The sequence below is a fragment of the Dama dama genome, chromosome 5, assembly GCF_033118175.1.
Source record: "Dama dama isolate Ldn47 chromosome 5, ASM3311817v1, whole genome shotgun sequence".
Lineage (NCBI taxonomy): Eukaryota > Metazoa > Chordata > Mammalia > Artiodactyla > Cervidae > Dama > Dama dama.
This window is the reverse complement of record NC_083685.1, coordinates 112,448,073-112,469,111: the sequence shown is the minus strand read 5'-3', so window position 1 is coordinate 112,469,111 and position 21,039 is coordinate 112,448,073. Positions and strand designations below refer to the sequence as shown.

Here is a 21,039-nt window from a genome sequence, read left to right as displayed (position 1 = left end):
CCACACAAAGACACAGTTCCATTCGGTGACTTGGTAATTTATGGACTTTTCTTTTTTTGGTCCCACAGTGCAAATTGTAAGATCTTAGTTCCCCAACCATGCATGGACCCCGTGACCGCTACAGCGGAAGGGAGGAGCCCTAACCTCTGGACCACCGAGGAATTTCCTCTAACTGGTGATAAGTGAGTGAGGGGCTTTCCTCATCAGAAGGACCTACAAGAAGAGCAGCAAGGTTAAGGGGAAAACCTATAAATTTGAGGTTGAGGTGCTCTTGGGAAACCCTAGCATAAATGCCCAGAGAAAGGACTATTGTCTCTATGGGTTTCCAGGGATGGAAGAACAGCTTCTAGGCTAGAAATTGAGATTTAGGTCGAACAACAAGTAGTAATCATTAAAGATAATAGAGCCGGCGATCATCTATGGAGGACTGGGCAGAGGGGAGAGAGGAGGGCCGGGGCCAAAGACCAGAAAACGCTCAGGTGTGGGGCTGAGCGGGCTGGTTGGCGGAGCAGAAGGAAAGGAGCTGGCACAGAAGCCTAAGAAGCACCTGGCATGCCCTCGGAGGGGTCAGCATGTGAGGAGGTCACAACAGGCGAGAGTTTTCAGTAGGGACTAGTTAGAGAGGACCAAGGCCACCCAGAGGTCCAGAAGTAGCGGCTGGAAGGGCGTGTGGTTTCTGCATCAGCAGAGGGAGGGAATGGGATGAGGAGGGACTCAGGGGAAGGAAGCTGACCCTGGAAAGGTAGAGCTCTCTTTGGAGGATGGCATCTGGAAGGAACAGACCCAGGGAAGACACCCCCCAGGAGCGGCTGGGCCCTGGCATCGACTTAGCGAGTTGAGTCAAGAGCCAGTTAAAAGGGAGAGATTTAAAGTTCAGAGAGAGGAGTGGACAACTGAGAGAGAACCTTCTGGAGGGGGCCAGCAGGGGTGGGTTTCCCTTACAACAAGTAGAGTCTGTAAAAATAATCAACCCCTTTTCACTGCCAAGTCCAGGCAAAGAAGCTGTCAGGGAGAGCCAAGAAACCTTTTTTTGTTGCTGTTAGGATTTCATTCTCTCCCATCCCACCATCCTCTGTATAAAGTTTACAAGGGTCATCTAAGCAATTATCCCATCAGTGCACAAAGGACCAAGGGAACTATTTTGGGCTAGGACTTTACTTTAACCAGCCACTGACTTTCCCAAGTGTTAAGTGTTCATTAAAATAGTGATGCTCTGGGACTTCCCTGGTGGTCCAGTGCTTTACACACTGGGCCCCACTGCAGGAGGGGCAAAGGAAACTCTCCCCCTGGCACTCCCTTGCTGAGAATCCTTCCATGGCTCCCCGTTTCTCTTAGGGTAACCGTGGATTGCAAGCACCTGGCTGCTCTGCCCCTGCGGCCCTCCAGGCTCTGCTCTCAGACCACACACCTGTCAGTGAACTTGGGGACTTGGACGGTGTTACCTTGTCACTTCCTGGCCTTGGAACATGTTGTTCTCTCTTCCTGGAAACTTGTCACTACTCAATTCCTTCTCCTGTGGCCAGCTCTACCCATCAGCTTAGACATCACGTCCCTCAGGAAGCCTTCTCCAGTCCCTAAGTCCGGGTTAGGAACCCCTGCTTTGTCCTCCTCACACCTCCCCTGGAAAACTCCCTGATGTTTGACTCTTGACTTGCCCCTGTCACCCCTGGCGGCGACATTGTGTCTTACTCCATAATGTACCCTGGTGCCTCCCAAGGTGCCTGGCACACAGGAGGCACTGGGGAAGTCTTTGTTGAACTTCCCCAGTGGGGAAGTTCACAGTGGGAATCCTACTCCTGCACTGGCAGAGGGAGCCCTGCCTAGGGGTTGCAGGAGGAGAGCCAAGGCAGGAGGACACAGCTTCTGCTGCTCACAGGGTTTGTCTGTGTCTCCATTCCTGGATTCCCAGTTATGCCCCTCCTGTAAGGACATCTTGGGTGTCCACTAGTTCAGGTCCTCAAGGGCAATGGGCCCAAGCCCAAAAGATTATGCCCTTGGGGACAGGAGTTCTTTCAGAACCTGACATCCTGGGTTACCCTTTCCTCCTTTGGCTTAACCATGTGTTTGAGGCTAACAATCCAACCAGCTTCAAGGTTGGTTTTTTTTTTTTTTTTTTCATTTATTTTTATTAGTTGGAGGCTAATTAGTTTACAATTGTAGTGGTTTTTGCCATATGTTGACATGAATCAGCCATGGATTTACATGTGTCCCCCACCCCGATTCCCCCTCTTACCTCCCTCCCCACAGCTTCAAGGATTTATGAGAGAGTGGGTGGGGGTGGATGGCCGGAGGTCCACCTTGCAGGCCTCCTAACCTCAGTGGGCTGAGAAGCTCTCGATCTACATGTCCAGTGAGGTCTGGGCCAGGGGTGTCATCCCAGACCAGCTGTGGAGAGACACAACCATAGTCCCTGTTCCACATCAAAGCTGTGATCGAGTATCCACACACACTCACATGCACACTCACCCCTTGTAAACACTCACTGCTTTGGTCTGAACATGCTTTCAAGGCAACGACTTGCAAGTTATTCTGCCCGGTAAGGGAGGGGTTGACACCACATTCCTTTATTCCAAAAGAAAAAAGTTCCTTTATTCCATTGCCTCCCGAACTGACTCTCATGCAACTGACCATAAAAAGGAGCCAGGAGGAGGTAGAAACAATAGCATAAACATCTTAATGAGATGTTCAATGACTCAGGTCAGAGAGAGAAAAGGTATTAAGTCAGAATCAGAACCACGGCGGCCACAAAATCCATTTTTCTCCTCTGTCTCAGTCTTTAACTGCTCCTTTTCTGCAGCCTCTGTCCTCTGCCACCCTGACTTCCACCCTGGGTCGTGTTATAAATTCATCCACCCGCCACACTCTCCTGACTGAGGTCTTTCTCCCAGTTCTTTGAAATCTAGCTTCTCTCCAGCTCACTGATTCATCTCCATCCACTGTTGACCCAGCAGTGAACCTGGGCTTGGAGCAATACAGAAAGGACCAGAAACCTCTGTGCTGTGTGTGCTCCCTGGGTGTGACTCCCTCAGGTCAGAATCTGAGCAGCATCTGAAATCTGTTTCCTGTCCTTCAACCCCCAGCCCTGCATGGGCTTCCAGCAGGTAGAGGACACACTTCCCCATCGCTTCTGATTCGCCTTCTCTGAAGAGAGACAGACAGGGAGAGTGAGCCATAGACAGTCAAAGAGAGACTGATTGAGGTTTAACGTTTTCCTTGGAGACGTACAGACAAGAGGAGGCGAAGAGGTAATCAGTAAGTCAGTTCAGTTCAGTTCAGTCGCTCAGTCGTGTCCGACTCTTCGCAACCCCATGAACCGCAGCACGCCAGTCCTCCCTGTCCATCACCAACTCCTGGAGTTTACTCAAACTCATGTCCATTGAGTCAGTGATGCCATCCAACCATCTCATACTTTGTCATCCCCTTCTCCTCCTGCCCTCAATATTTCCCAGAATCAGAGTCTTTTCAAATGAGTCAGCTCGTCGCTTCAGGTGGCCAAAGTATTCGAGTTTCAGCTTCAACATCAGTCCTACCAATGAACACCCAGGACTGATCTCCTTTAGGATGGACTGGTTGGATCTCCTGCAGACCAAGGGACTCTCAAAAGTCTTCTCAAACCACATTTCAAAGCATCAGTTCTTCGGTGCTCAGCTTTCTTTATAGTCCAACTCTCACATCCGTACATGACCACTGGAAAAACCATAGCATGGGGTCACCAGAGACCACAGCTATTTCTCTGGGTCTCAAATATTTGAGAAAATTGAGACCCTGGGCTCATCTCTCAACATAGTTTATCCTCCCCAATTCTACCCTATCCGAAAAGACAGCTTATTAATAGTTTAAAGGATGAAGTCAGGTCTTCTATGGGACCATTTATTATTTGAGTAATAATAAATGAATAGGTAATACAGTCATATGGCTCAAAGATTTTTAAAGGGTTTATACTACTAAGTCCCCCGTCCTAGGTCCCTTCTACCTGGATGCCCTCCAGAGGCAATCAGTGTCACCCATGTCTTCTGAATATGCATCTCTAGATACGTAAATATGTATTTATATGAACTCTCCTTTAGAACACAAAAGGTGGTGCCCTATACACACTTCTGTACCTTGCCTTGCTCTTTAGAACATTAATTAATACAAAGAAATATGACTGGTTTTATAGTTATGTAATATTGTTTTGTAAGACTGTATAAGAATTTAGTTAATGAATCTTCTAGAAAAAAGAGTTCTATAATTTCCAATCTCTGGACATTTGTAGAGAGACCCTGGATCCAGACCTATTCCATCCACATCTTCCGAGGAACAGCCTGTGGGGGAGGCTCCACCCCCAGAGGCCCTGGCTCCTTTGCATGGTCACACGTGATTGGACAACCCCTGGCTCCATGACAGGTCTTCTTGCCTCTCTCCCTAGGTGCCCACCCAACCTCCCCTACTGGCTACTGCATTGTGCAGAGGACACAGGTCACAGAGACCTGGCACAAAATGACCACTCCTCATGACCACTGCACCCACAAATCCACCTCAAGGGCTACCTCGAGCTGCTGCTGTCTCCATGACCACCCCTGCAAGAGGATGCAAGACAGGCCTATACAAACACACTGTCCCCGGACTGGGAAAGGGGCAGCCTCCAGACACAGGGAGACAGATGGGAACTGTCGTCTCAAGCTAGATGTCCCTTGCATTTTCAGACTTCCACAGGCCTAGAGTCAGAAAAGGAGACCAGAGTTGAAAAATGAGAGCTGAGGAAACTCTGCTGAGGTCTAGGAGGTAAATACCAAGATATAAGAATCGGTAAGAACAGGAGGAGGCAGGGCAAGAAGGAACAGAAGAAGGAGGACCAGGATGAGAGGAAACAAGGGCCAAAGAGCCTCTTCCAACTGGACTGCTGGCTTCACAATCCTGGCAGGAAGCCTGTCGGCGGCCACCCCCTTAGAGAGCCACCATCCACCTCTCCCACGTGAGGACTGGGGAGTCTCAGGAGAGACCTGGCATGGCCTAAAAAGCTTTGAGAGTGCAGGAAACCAGACAAAAGGAAAAACAAAACAAAACACACAAAAACCAGGAGGCGATTGGAAAGGTTTAATAATCATTCCAGACTCCCCACGGGCCATTCCTCTCTCTCTGTGACAGGAACCCAGCAGCTTGGGGTCCACAGAGCTGAGAAGCCCCTGTCTCAGGCAGCAGAGACTCAGGATGCTCCCAGCAGGGAGGGGAAGGCAAGGGAAAGGACCCTGGAGGGTGAAGAGGAAGACGAGGGCACAGACTCCCCAGCTCCCAGCCCTTCTTCTCCCCACATTCCCTGGCCATGGGGCCCCAGCCACCTTCCCCATCCCAGGGAACACCTAGGGGGAGAAGCCCCCGTGGGAGAAGGCAGGGAGGTCAGGGGCACAGGCAGCAACCTGGGGCAGGCAAGCCAGGGAGTTGACCTCACAGGACCCAGCATCCTGGTCTTCCCGGAAGTAGATGGAGTCAGCAGAATTGATGGAGGGGTCCTCGTCAAAGAAGTTGTAGGGTCTCAGAATGAACCCCCCACTGTTCCCCACTGTCACGGTGTTGGGAATGTCCTCTGCATGTGGGATGTGCAGGAAACCGGTTGTCACCCAGGCCACCAAGTCCTAGCAGGGGAAGAAAGAGGGTCATGAGGCCTGGTGCTGCTAGGACAACTCTGCCTCCCACAGGATTCACTTTGGGAGCTCACCATCACTCAAGAGGGTTTTAACATCTATATGCTTTTTCATAGTAGCCCAGAAGTCAAAGCATAAAGAATCAACTTCATACTAGGAGCAACACCAGGCTCCACTATTTCAGGCTGCAGCTGCCATCTCTGACATTTCCTATCACATCGTCATCAGCCTACCTATCCCAAGAGAAATGATGACACCCACAGGCTACTTCAGCACCTGCCCGACACTGCGGGAGTTTCCAAACAATAACTGAGAGGAGGAGAATGAAAGAGTGTGGTTGACAGAAAAGGCTGGCATTTAGAAATTAACCCTTTGGTGGTGAAGACAGAAGCGGAGAAGTTTAAGGTATAACAGATGTAGTCTTCCCTGCTCATTCCAGCCCTTCTGAATCCTGGGGCCCTTAAAGGACTCAGTCCACAGAGCAGAGACAGAGAACTGCCGCCTCTCCAGGAAAGGCTGGAGCCTCAGCCAGGGTCTGCAGATGAACTCCCAGCTTAGGAAGTTTCCCTTCACAAGTAATGAGCAGATCCACAAAAGCACAGAAGCAGGAGTCAGCTCTAACCCTTCAGGTGATCACGAATTTTCAGGCCCTCACCCCAAGAGAAGGTGGGGCTGATCTCTGTGTCCGCCACTCCTCCCTCATCTCCCGCAGTCAGCTGACCTTTCCAGCAATGGTCTCGTTGTTGATGAAGTCAGCAAAGTCCACGGTGGGAGTCCAGGGGTCATTCTGATTGAAGACACTGGAGCTGCTGGGCTCTGTCTCCTTCCTCTGGGTCACGGCCAGCTGGTACCTAGAGATGCTCTGGTCAGGGGTCCATGGTCCCTGTCCCTGTCCTGGTGCTTGATCTCATGGAAGGGAGCTGAGCCCATGGATGTTAGGTTTCCCCTCTCTACAGTCACTCGATGTCACTCTAGTGGGTGGCCTAACACCTTTCCATGTATATCTGTACATCCTTTTCAATTTTACAACATGGCCCCACCAAAATGGAAAAGACTTTTCCCACTTGGGCGGTGTGTATTCACTGTGGGCCTTTTGATAACCAGGAAATATGTTTTGGGCTCTTACTGACCTCGTGTACAATTTGAACTGGGTTCCTAAATGCCCCTCCCAACACTCTTCTCATTGCAGCCACCCCCTCCAAAAATGCACCCCACCCACCTCCCCCAGCTGACGGCTCTCTCCAAAGGGCTGTTCTGGGGCAGTGGCTCCACAGGGACACCGATCATCTGGATGCGGTAGCCCCGAGGGTGCCCCCACTTGTTGTTCTGCTTGCTGGCCAGGTACAGATAGCGAGGGGAGGCCCCTCCCAGGGGGAAGGCGGCCTGCTCCTCCGTCTCCAGCTGCTTCCGTGTCACCTGCAGCCTCTGTGTCTGGTGCTCCGGGCTCCAGGGTATCGCCGTGGGGGCAAAAGCCATGTCCTCAGCCCAGACCCAGTTCTCCAGTCCTGTGGGAATGGAGCGGGGAGAAGGGAGGAGCAAGAGTTAGTCAGGTGGCTGCCCTGCCCCATGTGGAGTCTGCCTGAGCCTGGCTTTAGTGTAGAAGCCAAAGGTAACGCCAGACTGAGTGTGTCCCTTGCTTCCCATCTCTCACCCAAAGACATCGCCCATCTTCCAGGCCCCTCTACTGCAATCCTTACCTCTCCAGGGTGTCTTACCTCCCACATCCAAATCCACCTTGTAGTGTGCACTGTGAGTGTGGACATTGCCCAGTGTGTTCTCCCGAACCTGGTTTCCATAGCGTCTGGCAGCACCAAAGTGGAACACGGAGTTGATGAAGCCCGTGGCATGCAATTTGACTCCAATGGCCCCATTGGAGTGAAAGATCACATCCCACACATAGTCATAGTTGAATAAGGTCGTCACAGATCTTAAGACCAGCACTGTCTCCGCAAGACCCCCAAAATAGTGAGAAAACACATCTGAGTGGTGTCGCCTCAGGGGCAGGCCCTCGTTCTGCTCAAACACACAAAAGGCATCGTGTAGGGTCCTGGGGGCTTGGGACTCCAGAAGGAAGTGCCAGTCCACATAGGTGGCCAGATAGGGGCAGTCGACGCCGCGGGTCAGGGGCGTGGCGAACTTGCCCATACCAAAGCCTCGATCCATAAAGTGGCTCACCATTCCTACTGGGGTATTCCCACCATAGGCAACCAGGACCTCTTGCAGGCTGATCTCATAAGCCAGCCGTTCTCCCTGGAATCGAACGTCAAAGATCCTAAGACCACTGAAAGCTCCGAGGCCAAAGGAGAAAGTCCACAATGAGGAGGCCACTTGACTGCCCTGGACACTGAAGCGGAGGCCCTGAGGATGGAACTGCAGAGGTGGAATGGGACCCGGGGGCACCTGGGACTTGAGGGACCAGGACCCACCTGTGCCATTGTCTGGGATCACCACCACATTCACCTGGCCAGCCTCAAACTGCTCCTCCAGCTGGGCCAGACTCTCATAGTAGCAGCCTTGAAAGAACACCTTCTGGATGGTCCACTGGGCAGGATCCAGAGCCTTGTGATCTACCAGCAGCTCCAACCCCACAGGGTGCAGGTAGACCCCAAATCCTGAAATGTTGTAGTAGAGGCCAAACCAGGTGGTCCTGTCCCCTGATTGCACGCCACGGGGAGCTGTGGTCAAGATCACTAGGTTCCTTCCTCCTTGTTTGTAGGAGCAGCAGTGCTGGAGGACACCAGCAGCCTGGGGCAGCTCTCTGTCAAAGATCATCTGGTCTATGTCCAGGGACTCTCGGAGAAGCAAAGGGCGTCGGTAATAGGGCAGGGGCCCCCCATGACGCTCCACGGTCACATCCCGCATGTAGGAGGGCTGGGGCAGCGGCCCCACCACCAGCTCAGTCACATTGGGCTGGGGTTGTCCGCCAAAGAAGACAATGGCCAGTGCCTCCCGGGCAGGTGGGGGGCTCCCCCTGTCCAGGTGGGCCAGGGCTGCAGCCTTGGGGGGCAGCTGCAGCTCTACTGAGAAGATGCAGTTGTCTGAGGGTCGGGCCTGGCGTGCATCCACCAGGTCTGGCCCCAGCTTCTGGGTCAGGAAGCTCATCACAGCTGTCAGCTCTTCTCGGCTCAGGTCTGCAAACGGCTGGCTCTGGTTTGGCTGTGTCCAGGGCTGGGCACTGGGGGATCCGGAGGGGCAGCATGGAGGCAGGCTGTGATGACATTGCTTCCCAACTCCCTTCTCACTCCCAGCAGGACCTTCCTCCCTGCCCATCACCAGAAGAGCCCACAAGGACAGAAAAATGAAGAACATCACTAAAGCTCTGGCTGTCTTCAGGCTCTTGATTTGGAATGCAGCATGCATCATGGACAGACCGACAGAACTGGGTGCACAAGCCTCCCTCAGTGTCTGTAGGTTCCTGTCTTTGAGTTGTGCTTCGGGTCAGCGTGTTATATGTACCCTAAGGACAAGCAGCCAACGAAAGAGGATTGGCAGTGTTTGGAGGTTGGGGTGTGGCAGTGATCAGGCCAGGCTCAGAAGATGCACCTGAGGTTATAACCTGAATTTTAAGTGGCCATGTCAGACGCTGTCCTCCTGTTTCAAATCAAACACTCAGCTTCACAGAATGGGGGAGGGATGGATATGGGAGACACAGCTGGAGGGAAGGCATGGTAGAAGTCATGGGTCCTGGGGATATTTTCCACTCTCTCGATGGAACCTTGCTCCTTGCTACATGGCTGCAAGCAAAACTGCCCTGTGTTCAGCCATCCAGCCAGATTCCATCTTCCTTCCTCTGGTCCATGAAGCCCTCTGTGGGGCTCCCATGTGACAATCAGAAACCTACTGGCATGCATGGGAGCCTGGAGAGTCATGCTGAGAACACCGATCACCTGTAGGGAGCTGGGGGGCTGAAGAGCTGAGCCAGGTCAACATCTTGGAGGTCCTGAGCTCCCTGAGGCACTAGAGGGGAGCCTGAGGGGAGTGAAGCCAGTCAGAAGCTGGAGGGGGTGGGAAGCTGCAGTTTATAGGGACCCCCATCCCTTGAGCAGAGCTGAGGGACCACATCAGATGTCAGGGTGCATAATAATCTGGATGTGAACTTAACCTAGCTGTCCACAAACTTCATCCCCAGGAAAGCCTTTTCCAGAATGCTGAAAATGCAGAGAGCAAAGCCATCTCCATTGTCAGGCAGGGGATGTGAGGGAGACACCATCTTCTGTGCAGCCAGGTATGAGGGAACCAGGAGAGCCTGAAGGTCCAGAGATGGACGTGCTTCCCTGGTGACCTGGGGGAAACTCCTTTCCCGCCTGGACACGTCCAAGGCCACTTTCCCCAGAAGCCACCTTAGATGACCTTGCAGACAGAGTATGTTTGCCTGGAGGAGAAGGGACAGTACATCCCAGCCAAAAGCATCAGAAGGTGCAAAGGTACAGAACTTGAAACACCTCACATGGGCAGGTATTGGCCAAGGTCAGGGTTTTGGGTGTGAGGTGGCGACAGGAGTCGGTGGGACAGCAGAAGAGATCAGGTCAGGAAGGCTTGTGCAGTGTGTGGGTCTTAAGCAAAGTAGGCACTGCAGAAAGACAGAAATCTAGGCACATGTGAAACCAGGGAAATCAACCTCAGAAAGGTCAGGTTCTCCAGATACCAGCTGCTTCTGCAACCTGCTCTATTTTGATATGCAAATTCCACATACGGGTCATTTTGTGACCAACCTGCGGCCTCGGACTCTTGCAGCAATTGAATTAATAAAGAGGCCAGTGGGGTAAATCAAGTGAGAGTTAACTGATCCTCAAGCTGCTACAGGAAAGAACAAGAACAAAACAGAGGTTCCCTTGCTTGCCCTCTGTGGCCTGGTCCATTCAGTGGAGTCAGAGTGGGGGCAGATCCGTGGAGCGGACTGAGGGCTGGCTTAGGTGGTCTGCCCACCCCTTTGGTGGTGCTGTGTGCAGGGGTCATGCCCAATACCCGCTCTTCTCCTTTCATCTCAGAAGCAGCAATACATTTCTGTCTTTTTTGTATCTCGTTGATCATAACTGCCCGGACTGCCCAGTGCTTGCAGATATTTTTAGTCTGTTACAGTTTTTTTGTATTCAGTTGCTCAAGGAGATATTTGTCCAGGTGCCAAGTGCAAGCATTCCAGTACAGGGTCTCAGGCCCTAGCCTGTCTCAGTTTGAAATGGTTCATGTGGACTTTGTAATAAAGGGGGGACAGAATCGAAGGTCAAACCCGGCCCTGGCTCCATGGCAAGCCTTTCCAGCCCAGGAACTTCATTATGGATCCTTTCATAAGTGATGGTGTTTCCTTCCAGCTCAGAACACATTGTCAATAGGAACACTTTTTTACATCTCGACCAGTGTTACCAATCACAGAACAAGAATGTCCACTCTGGTGGGGAATCCCCAGGTCTCCTGAGGAGAGGGAGTAATGACCAGGGAGTGGGAGGGAGAGCTTTGGCCTGACCTTGAGGAGGAACTGATATAGAAGAAGGTGCCCCCTCTGCCCACCTTCTCTAGAAACATCTTGCTGTCACATTGCTTCCCCTGAATTTGTGTCATCCTAGGCTACACAATCATCATGTCACACACTGTAAACTTCTGTTTAAAGGTGTTCCTGTTGGACAATTACTCAGGGGAAAGGAGCTACACATCCTGCTTCCTCCAGTAAGTCTTATTTCCCTTTGGACAAACTTGCCCGCAGCCTGTGTAAATGTGCTGAAGGTGACTCGATACCTTGGAGCTAGGCTGCATCCTTAGTCCCCAGGCTGGGCCCCAGAATGTGGTTCCTGAGCCTGGCTGCTGTCCCAGAGTCTCCATGAGGCCCCTGTAACCCCTCCAGATGCCCAGGTCACTGCACCCTGATCTGCATTCCAGGGGTACAGCTCTGGCTTCAATGCTGAGAGAGCACCGAGTGTGTGAAAGACAGAAGCGAGGACACCGACAGGAAGCAGAGGGTCAGATGAGGCCGGTGACCTCAGGACAGAGAAGAAAAGAGGAATCTGAGCAATGTGGCCGGTGGTGTTGACAGGATTCAGTGTCTGGTTGAGCTGTTATGTGAGAAAGTATACAGACTCTGGTGACAGAAGGACACCAAGTTTCCATTGAGTGACTTGGGAGGGTGAGGGGCTTTCTTCAGATGAAGGACCTACAAGAAGAGCAGAAAGTTTAAGGAGGAATCCAAGAAGTTTGAGGTTGAGGTTCCTGTGGGAAGCCCCAGCATAGATGCCCAGAAAAAGGGCCATTGGGTCTAAGGGTTTCAAGGGTCGGAGAACAGGCTCTAGGCTAGAAATAGAGGTTTGTGTCAAACAACAAAATATAGTCATTGGCTCAGATGATATTGCCTGTGATGTGTGAGGCCTGGGTTTCATGCCTGGGTTGTGAAGATTCCCCAGAGAAAGAAATGACCACCCACTCCAGTATTCTTGCCTGGAGAATTCCATGGACAGAGGAGCCTGGCAGGCTCGAGTCTATGGAATGGCAAAGAGTTCGACATGACTGAGCGACTAATGCAGAAAGATAGGAAGCCTGAGATCACCCAGGGAGGACTCTGCAGAGGGGAGAGAGGAGGAGCAGGGCCAGAGTCGAGAAGATGCCCATGTGTCAGGCTGAGCAGGTTGGTGGGCAGAGCCGAGGCAAAGGACCCAGCATAAGAGGCTGAGAAGCACCCGGCTTGCCCTTGGAGAAGTCAGAGAGTGAGGAGTTCATGACAGGCAAGAGTTTTCAGTAGGGACTATTCAGAGAAGACCAATGCCACCCAGAAGTCCAGAAAGTGGAGACTGGAAGGGCCTGTGCTTCTGCATCAGCAGAGGGAAGAGAGTGGGAAGAGGAGGAACTGGGTGGGGAAGGGAAGTTGGAGGTGGGAAAAGTAGAACTCTCCTTGGAGGAAGGCATCTGGGAGGTACAAGCTAAGGGAAGACCCTGCCCTGGAGAGTCGGGGTCCTGGCAGAGACTTAACGAGATGAGAATCAAGAGCCAGTCAAGAGGGAGAGATTTAAAGTTCAGGGAAGGGGTTGGATAACTGAGAGAGAACCTTTTGGGAGCAGCTGGAGGGATGGGTTTCCCCTTAAAACAAGTAAACAGGCTGTAGAATTTATGAGCCCATCCTCACTGACATGTGCTGTACTAAGTCGATTCAGTTGTGTCCAACTCTTCTCGACCCTATGGACTGTAGCCTGTCAAACTCCTCTGTCCATCAGATTCTCTTGGCAAGAGTACTGGGGATTCTCACTAAGTCTCATCAGAGAAGCTGTCAGCAGGACTTCATATACCTTTTTTATTTGGTTAGGGGTATCTCCTTTTTCCAAACCCACCAAGCACTGTATAAACTATGTAAGGATCTTCTACATAATTATTAATATCTCATCACCGCACAAACTACTACTGATTTTTGGCTGGGATTTTACCTTAATCAGTAACTGAATCTGTTAGGTGGTTCAGTTCAGTTCAGTTCAGTCGCTCAGTCGTATCCGACTCTTTGCGACCCCATGAATCGCAGCACGCCAGGCCTCCAAACTCCCGGAGTTTACTCAAACTCATGTCCATTGAGTCGGTGATGCCATCCAGCCGTCTCATCCTCTGTCGTCCCCTTCTCCTCCTGCCCCCAATCCCTCCCAGCATCAGGGTCTTTTCCAATGAGTCAACTCTTTGCATGAGGTGGCCAAAGTATTGGAATTGCAGCTTCAGCATCAGACCTTCCAATGAACACTCAGGACTGATCTCCTTCAGGATGGACTGTGATTGGATCTCCTTGCAGTCCAAGGGACTCTCAATCAAGAGTCTTCTCCAATACCATAGCTCAAAAGCATAAATTTTTCAGCACTCAGCTTTCTTCACATTCCAACTCTCACATCCATACATGACCACTGGAAAAACCATAGCCTTGACCAGATGGACTTTTGTTGGCAAAGTAATGTCTCTGCTTTTTAATATGCTATCTAGGTTGGTCATAACTTTCCTTCCAAGGAGTAAGTGTCTTTTAATTTCATGGCTGCAGTCACCACCTGCAGTGATTTTGGAGCCCCCAAAAATAAAGTCTGACACTGTTTCCACTGTCTCCCCATCTATTTCCCATGAGGTGATGGGACCAGATGCCATGATCTTAGTTTTCTGAATGTTGAGTTTTAAGCCAACTTTTTCACTCTCTTCTTTCACTTTCATCAAGAGGCTTTTTAGTTCTTCACTTTCTGCCATAAGGGTTGTGTCATCTGCAAATCTAAGGTTATTGATATTTCTCCTGGCAATCTTGATTCCAGCTTGTGCTTCTTCCAGCCCAGCATTTCTCATGATGTACTCTGCATATAAGTTAAATAAGCAGGGTGACAATATACAGCCTTGACGTACTCCTTTTCCTATCTGGAACTAGTCTGTTGTTCCATGTCCAGTTCTAACTGTTGCTTCCTGACTTGCATACAGGTTTCTCAAGAGGCAGGTCAGGTGGTCTGGTATTCCCATCTCTTTCAGAATTTCCCACAGTTTATTGTGATCCACACAGTTGAAGGCTTTGGCGTAGTCAATAAAGTAGAAATAGATGTTTTTCTGGAACTCTCTTGCTTTTTTGATGATCCAGCGGATACTGGCAATTTGATCTCTGGTTTCTCTGCCTTTTCTAAAACCAGCTTGAACATCTGGAAGTTCTCAGTTCACATATTGCTGAAGCCTGGCTTGGAGAATTTTGAGCATTACCTTACTAGTGTGTGAGATGAGTGCAATTGTGCGGTAGTTTGAGCATTCTTTAGGATTGCCTTTCTTAGGAATTGGAATGAAAACTGACCTTTTCCAGTCCTGTGGCCACTGCTGAGTTTTCCAAATTTGCTGGCATATTGAGTGCAGCACTTTCACAGCATCATCTTTCAGGATTTGAAATAGCTCAACTGGAATTCCATCACCTCCACTAGCTTTGTTCATAGTGATGCTTTCTAAGGCCCACTTGACTTCACATTCCAGGATGTCTGGCTCTAGGTGAGTGATCACATCATTGTGATTATCTGGGTCGTGAAGATCTTTTTTGTACAGTTCTTCTGTGTATTCTTGCCACCTCTTCTTAATATCTTCTGCTTCTGTTAGGTCCATACCACTTTCTGTCCTTTATTGAGCCCATTTTTGCCAGGTGGTAAGTGCTCCTAAATATAGCAATGCTGTGGGACTTCTCGGATGGTCCAGTGGGTAACACTCCCCTGCTCCCAGTGCAGGGGGCCTTGGTAGGATCCCTGGCTGGGGAACTAGATCCCACATGCTACAGCTAAGAGTGAAGATCCTTCCTGCCACAACTAAGACCCAGCACAGTCAAAGAAAAAAAGAAAGAAAAATATTAAGACAAAAAAAAAAAACCGTGACAACAAACTTTAAAAAAGCTCTAAGCGAGCATCCATTCACACTCACAGGCACACTCACTACGTGCCTACACTCACAGCCTTGGTCTGGACATGGCACTCAAGGCGATGACTTGCAACTTATTCAACCAGGGTGGGAGAGGGGTGGATACCACATTTCTTTCTTCCTTTTGCCTCCAGCACTGGAGCCAGGAGGAGGTGGAGAGAACCGCATAAGCGTGTGGTGGAGAAGTTCAATGACTCAAGTCAGAGAAAGAAGAGGCATCCAACATCACTCATTATCAGAGAAATGCAAATCAAAACCACAATGAGGTACCACTACACGCCAGTCAGAATGGCTGCTATCCAAAAGTCTACAAGCAATAAATGCTGGAGAGGTTGTAGAGAAAAGGGAACCCTCTTACACTGTTGGTGGGAATGCAAACTAGTACAGCCACTATGGAGAACAGTGTGGAGATTCCTTAAAAAACTGGAAATAGAACTGCCATATGACCCAGCAATCCCACTCCTGGGCATATATACCAAGGAAACCAGATCCGAAACAGACACGTGTACCCCAATGTTCATCACAGCACTGTTTATAATAGCCAGGATATGGAAGCAACCTAGATGCCCATCAGCAGATGAATGGATAAGAAAGCTATGGTACATACACACTATGGAATATTACTCAGCCATTAAAAAGAATACATTTGAATCAGTTCTAATGAGATGGACGAAACTGGAGCCCATTATACAGAGTGAAGTAAGGCAGAAAGATAAACACCAATACAGTACACTAACACATATATATGGAATTTTAAAAGATGGTAATGATAACCCTATATGCAGGACAGAAAAAGAGACACAGATGTATAGAACAGACTTTTGGACTCTGCGGGAGAAGGCGAGGGTGGGATGATCTGAGAGAATAGCATTGAAACATGTATATTATCAAGTGTGAAACAGATCACCAGTCCAGGTTGGATGCACGAGACAAGTGCTTGGGGATAGTGCACTGGGAAGACCCAGAGGGATGGGATGGGGAGGGAGGGGAGAGGGGGGATCGGAATGGGGAACACATGTAAATCCATGGCTGATTCATGTCAATGTATGGCAAAAACCACTACAATATTGTAAGGTAATTAGCCTCCAACTAATAAAAATAAATGGGAAAAAAATAAAAAAGAAAGAAGAGGCATCAAGTCAGTATCAGAGCCACAGCGGCAACAGCATTGATATTTCTCCTTGTCTCAGTCTTTAGCTTCTCCTTTTCCTCTTTCTCTGTCCTCTGTCACTCTGACTTTCATTTCAGGTCATGTTTTTTGTTTTTTCTTTTTCAGGTCATGTTATAAATTCACCCACCCAGCACTGGCCCTCTCTCCTGACTGAGGGCTTTCTCCCTGTTCTTTGGAAGCTTGCTTCTGATCAGCTTACCTCCATCCACTGGTGACCCAGAAGTGAACCTGGGCTTGGAGCAGGACAGAAGGGAGCAGAAGCTTCTGTGCTCCCTGGATATGGTCTCCCTCAGGTCAGAAGCTGAGCAGCATCTGAAATCTGTTTCCTGTCCCTCAATGCCCAGCCCTACCTTGGCTTCCACCCCTCCCCATTGCCTCTCACTCCCCCTCTTGGAAGTGAGGCAGACAGGGAGAGTGAGCAAGGGATGGCAAAAGAGATTTCTTGACATTTAATATTTTTTCTTGGAGATATACAGGCAAGAAGAGGCAAAGGGGTCACCAGAGGCCACACCTCTCTGCAATGCAGGAGACCCAGGTTCTCTCCGTGGGTCAGGAAGTTTCCCTGGAGAAGGAAAAGGCAATACACTCCAGTATTCTTACCTGGAGAATTCCATCCATGGAGGAGCCTGGTAGGCTACAGTCCATGGGGTCACAAAGAGTTGGCCATGATTGAGCCAGTAAGCACAGAGGCCACACCCATTTCTCTGGGTCTCAAACACTTGAAGTAATTGAGTCCCTGGGCAGAGTACCCTCCCCCACCCTGAAAGTGAAGACGCTCAGTTGTGTCCAACTCTGCCACCCCGTGGACTGTAGCCTATCGGGCTCCTCCATCCATGGGATTTTCCAGGCAAGAAAAAGACAAGTTACTTTAAAGAATGAAGTCAGAAACTACTTAGCCCCATTTATTCTTTGAATAATAATAAATGAATAGATAATACAGTCACATGGTTCAGAATTCAAAATGTACAAAAGGATATGTAGTATCAAGTCTCCACCTCCCAAGTCCCTACCTCCTGGTTCCTCTTCACAGAGGCAACCAGTGTTACCCGTGTCTTCAGAATATGCATCTAAAAGACATGAAAATATGGATTTATATGATCCTCCCCCATAAAACACAAATGGAGGTGCCTGGTACACAATTCTGTGCATTGCCTTGCTCTTTAGAAGAGTAATGTCTATACAAAGATACAGTTTTATAGCTGCGGAGTATTGCTTTGTCAAGCTGTATTAGAACCTACTTAACAAATCTCCTAGGGAAGGACAGTTCTATTATGTCCAATCTCTGGACATTGGTGGAGAGACCCCGGATCCTGTAGGGACAGCCTGAGGGGGAGGCTCCACCCCCAGAGGCCCTGGCTCATTTGCATGCTCACACGTGATTGGTCAGCCCCTGGCCCCGTGGCATGGTGTGACTGGTCTTTCTGCTTCTCACCCTTGGCGCTCACCCAGTCTCCCGTGTTGGCTATTGCCAAGTTCAGAGGACACTGGTCACACCACACACCTGGCACAAAGTGACCCCTCCTCATCACCACTACGCCCACAGAGCCACCTCCAGTGCTACGAGAGCTGCTGCTGTCTCCACGACCATCCTCTGCAAGAGGGTGCCACGCAGGCCCATACAGATGGGCAGAAAGAACCATGGGGGAGACACCCTGCCCCAGGACTGGGGGAAGGGGCAGCTCCCAGACACAGGGAGACAGATGGGGACTGTCCTCTCAAGCTGGATGTCCCTTGCGTTTTCAGATTTCCACAGGCCTAGAGTCAGGAGACCAGACCAGAGTTGAAAAATGAGAGCTGAGGAACATCCCCTCAGGGCCGGGAGGTAAATCCCAGGTTATGAGAATAGGTAAGAACAGGAGGAGGCGAGGCAAGAAGGAAGAGATAGAAGGAGGACCAGGATGAGAGGAAACATGGGCCAAAGAGCCCCTTCCAGCTGGACTCCTGGATTCACAAGCCTGCCAGGAACCCTGCCCAGGGCCTCTAGGCAACCATCCCGAGAGAGCCCCCATCCTGTCCTCCCATGTGAGGACTGGGGAGTCTCAGGAGAGACCTGGCATGGCCTAAAATGATTTGGGGAAACTAGAAAGCAAAGACAAAAGAAAAGAAAATGAAAAACACCAAACCGAAGAGTCTTCTGGAAAGGTGTAACCATGACTCCAGACTCTCGGCTGACCATTCCTCTCCTCTGTGACAGGAACCCAGCAGGTTGGGGTGAACAGAGCTGAGAAGCCCCAGATTCAGGCAGCATAGCTTCAGGATGATCCTGGCGAGGCGGGAAGCAAGGGAGGACGATGGACGAGAGAGAGGACCCTGGGGTGTGAGGAGGGAGAAGAGGGCTCAGGCTCCCCAGTTCCTGGCTTTCTCCCCACACTCCCAGACCCTGGAGTCACAGTCACATTCCCCATCCCAGGGAACACCTAGTTGTGGAAGAAACCCCCGTGGGAGAAGGCAGGGAGATCAGGGGCACAGGCACGAGCCTTAGGCAGGAAAGCCAGGGAGTTGACCTTGTAGGACCCACCATCCTGGACTTCCTGGAATTGACAGAGTCAGAAGAATTGATGAAGGGCTCCTAATCAAAGAAGTTGTAGGGTTGCAGGAAGAAGCCCACACTGTTCTCTTTGGAATCGAACGTCAAAATCCTAGTACCACTGAAAGCTCTGAGGCCAAAGGAGAAAGTCCACATAAGGAGGCCACTTGATTGCTCTGGACAGTGAGCAGGGGCCCTGAGGATGGAACTGCAGAGGTGGATTTGGACCCGGGGGCATCTGGGACTTCAGGAACCAGGACTCACCTGTGCCATTGTCAGGGATCACCACCATATTCACCTGGCCAGCTTAAAACTGCGCCTCCAACTGGGCCAGACTTTCATAGTAGCAACCCTGAAAGAACACCTTCTGGATGGTCCACTGGGCAGGGTCCAGAGCCTTGTGGTCTACTAGCAGCGCCAGCCCCACAGGGTGCAGCTAAGACCTACCTTTTCTGATGTCATAGTAGAGGCCAAACCAGGTGGACCTGTCCCCTGACTGCACACCATGGGGAGCTGAGTCAACAGTTTCTGTCCTCATTGGGCATAGGAACAGCAGCACTAACATCATCTGATCTATATCCAGGGACTCTAGGGGAAGCACAGGGCGTCGGTAATAGGGCAGGGGCCCCCATGACGCTCCACGGTCACATCCCGCATGTAGGACGGCTGGGGCAGCGGCCCCACCACCAGCTCAGTCACATTGGGCTGGGGTTGTCCGCCAAAGAAGACGATGGCCAGTGCCTCCCGGGCAGGTGGGGGACTCCCCCTGTCCAGGTGGGCCAGGGCTGCAGCCTTGGGGGGCAGCTGCAGTTCTACTGACAGGACACAACTGTCTGAGGGTTGGACCTGGGCTGCACCCACCAAGTCTAGCCCCAGTTTCGAGCTCATGAAAGACGTCACAGCTGTCACCTCTTCTCGGCTCAGGTCTGCAAACAGCTGGCTCTGGTCAGGTTGTGACCAGGGCTGGACACTGGGGGATCCGGAGGGGCAGCGGGGAGGCAGGCAGGGATGATGTTGCTTTCCAGCTTGCTCCTCACTCCCAGAACCACCTTCCTTCCTGCCCATCACCAGAAGAGCCCACAAGGACAGAAAATTGAAGATGAGCATCACTAAAACTCCTGACTCTTCAGGCTCTTGAATCAGAATGCAGCATGCAAGATAGACACATGGACAGACAGAACTGGGTGCACACTGCTTCCTTAGTGTCTCGAAGTTCCTGGCTCTGGGTGGTGCTTCTGGGAGATGGCATGATGGGTACATTCAAGACAAGCAGCCAAGAACAGAGAGTTGGCAGGGAGTGGAGGGTGGGGTGGGGGCAGCGGTTAACTCAGTTCGGGAAATGGGGCTGAGGTAGGAATCTGCTTTTTAAGTGGCCCATGTCAGCCTCTGTCTTCCTGTTCCAAATCAAACACTCAGGTTCAAGGTTAGAGCACAAAGTGGGGGAGGGCTGGGTTTGAGTACACAGCTGGAGAGAAAAGACAGAGATGTGATGGGGACAGAAAGGGACTGTCCTTGGGCTCTTCCTTCCTGCTCCAGGCCCAAATTTTCACCTGGCTACATGCCTGTATGCAAAACACACCTGAGCACAACACTCCAGAGGATGTGCTCCTTCCTTCCTCTAGTTGAGAAGCCCTCATCACTGTCCTCTGCTCACCCATCAACCAGAATCCTACAGGCACCCACAGGAGCCTGCAGAGTCATGCTGAGAACCCAAAGCACCAGGGAGGAGCTGGGGGACTGAAGGGCTGAGCTCCCTGAGTCACTGGAGGGGAGCATGCAGTGGGGGGACAGTCAGTGTAAGAAAGACCCCCTCCTGACCCCATGAGCAGGACCGATGGACCATCACAGGTCACCGTGTCTGGAACCCTGACTGTGAACTTAACCCAGGTGTCCACAAGCCTCATCCCCAGGAAACCGTTTCCAGAATACTGCAGAGGCAGAGAACAAAGCTACCTCCATTCTCAGGCAGGTGATGTGGGGGAGACACCATCTTCTGTGCAGCCAGGCCCTGACAGGACCAGGAGACCTGAGGGTCCCAGAGATGGGACATGCTTCCCTGGGGACCTGGGGGAGAAGCCTTTCCAAACTGCACACGCCCAAGAACACTTCCCCCGAAAGGCTCCTTAGATGACCTTGCAGGTCGCCTGGAAGAGAATGGACAGTACTTTCCAGCCAAAAGGATCAGAAGCTGGGAAGGTACAGAATTTGAAACAGCCTGGGCATGGGCAGGAAATGACCAAGGTCAGTGTATTGGGTGTGAGGTGGAGACAGGAGTCGGTGGGACAGCAAAAGAGATCAGGTCAAGATGGCTTGTGCGGTGTGTGGGTCTTAAGCAAAGTAGGCACTGC

The 21,039-nt window shown here is 51.0% G+C and overlaps 1 pseudogene; it reads right to left on the bottom strand.

The window, feature by feature from the left end:
• Positions 1–5,150: 5,150 nt before the first annotated feature.
• LOC133055630 (primary amine oxidase, lung isozyme-like) lies at positions 5,151–19,801 on the bottom strand (annotated as a pseudogene).
• Between the last annotated feature and the right edge of the window lie 1,238 nt (positions 19,802–21,039).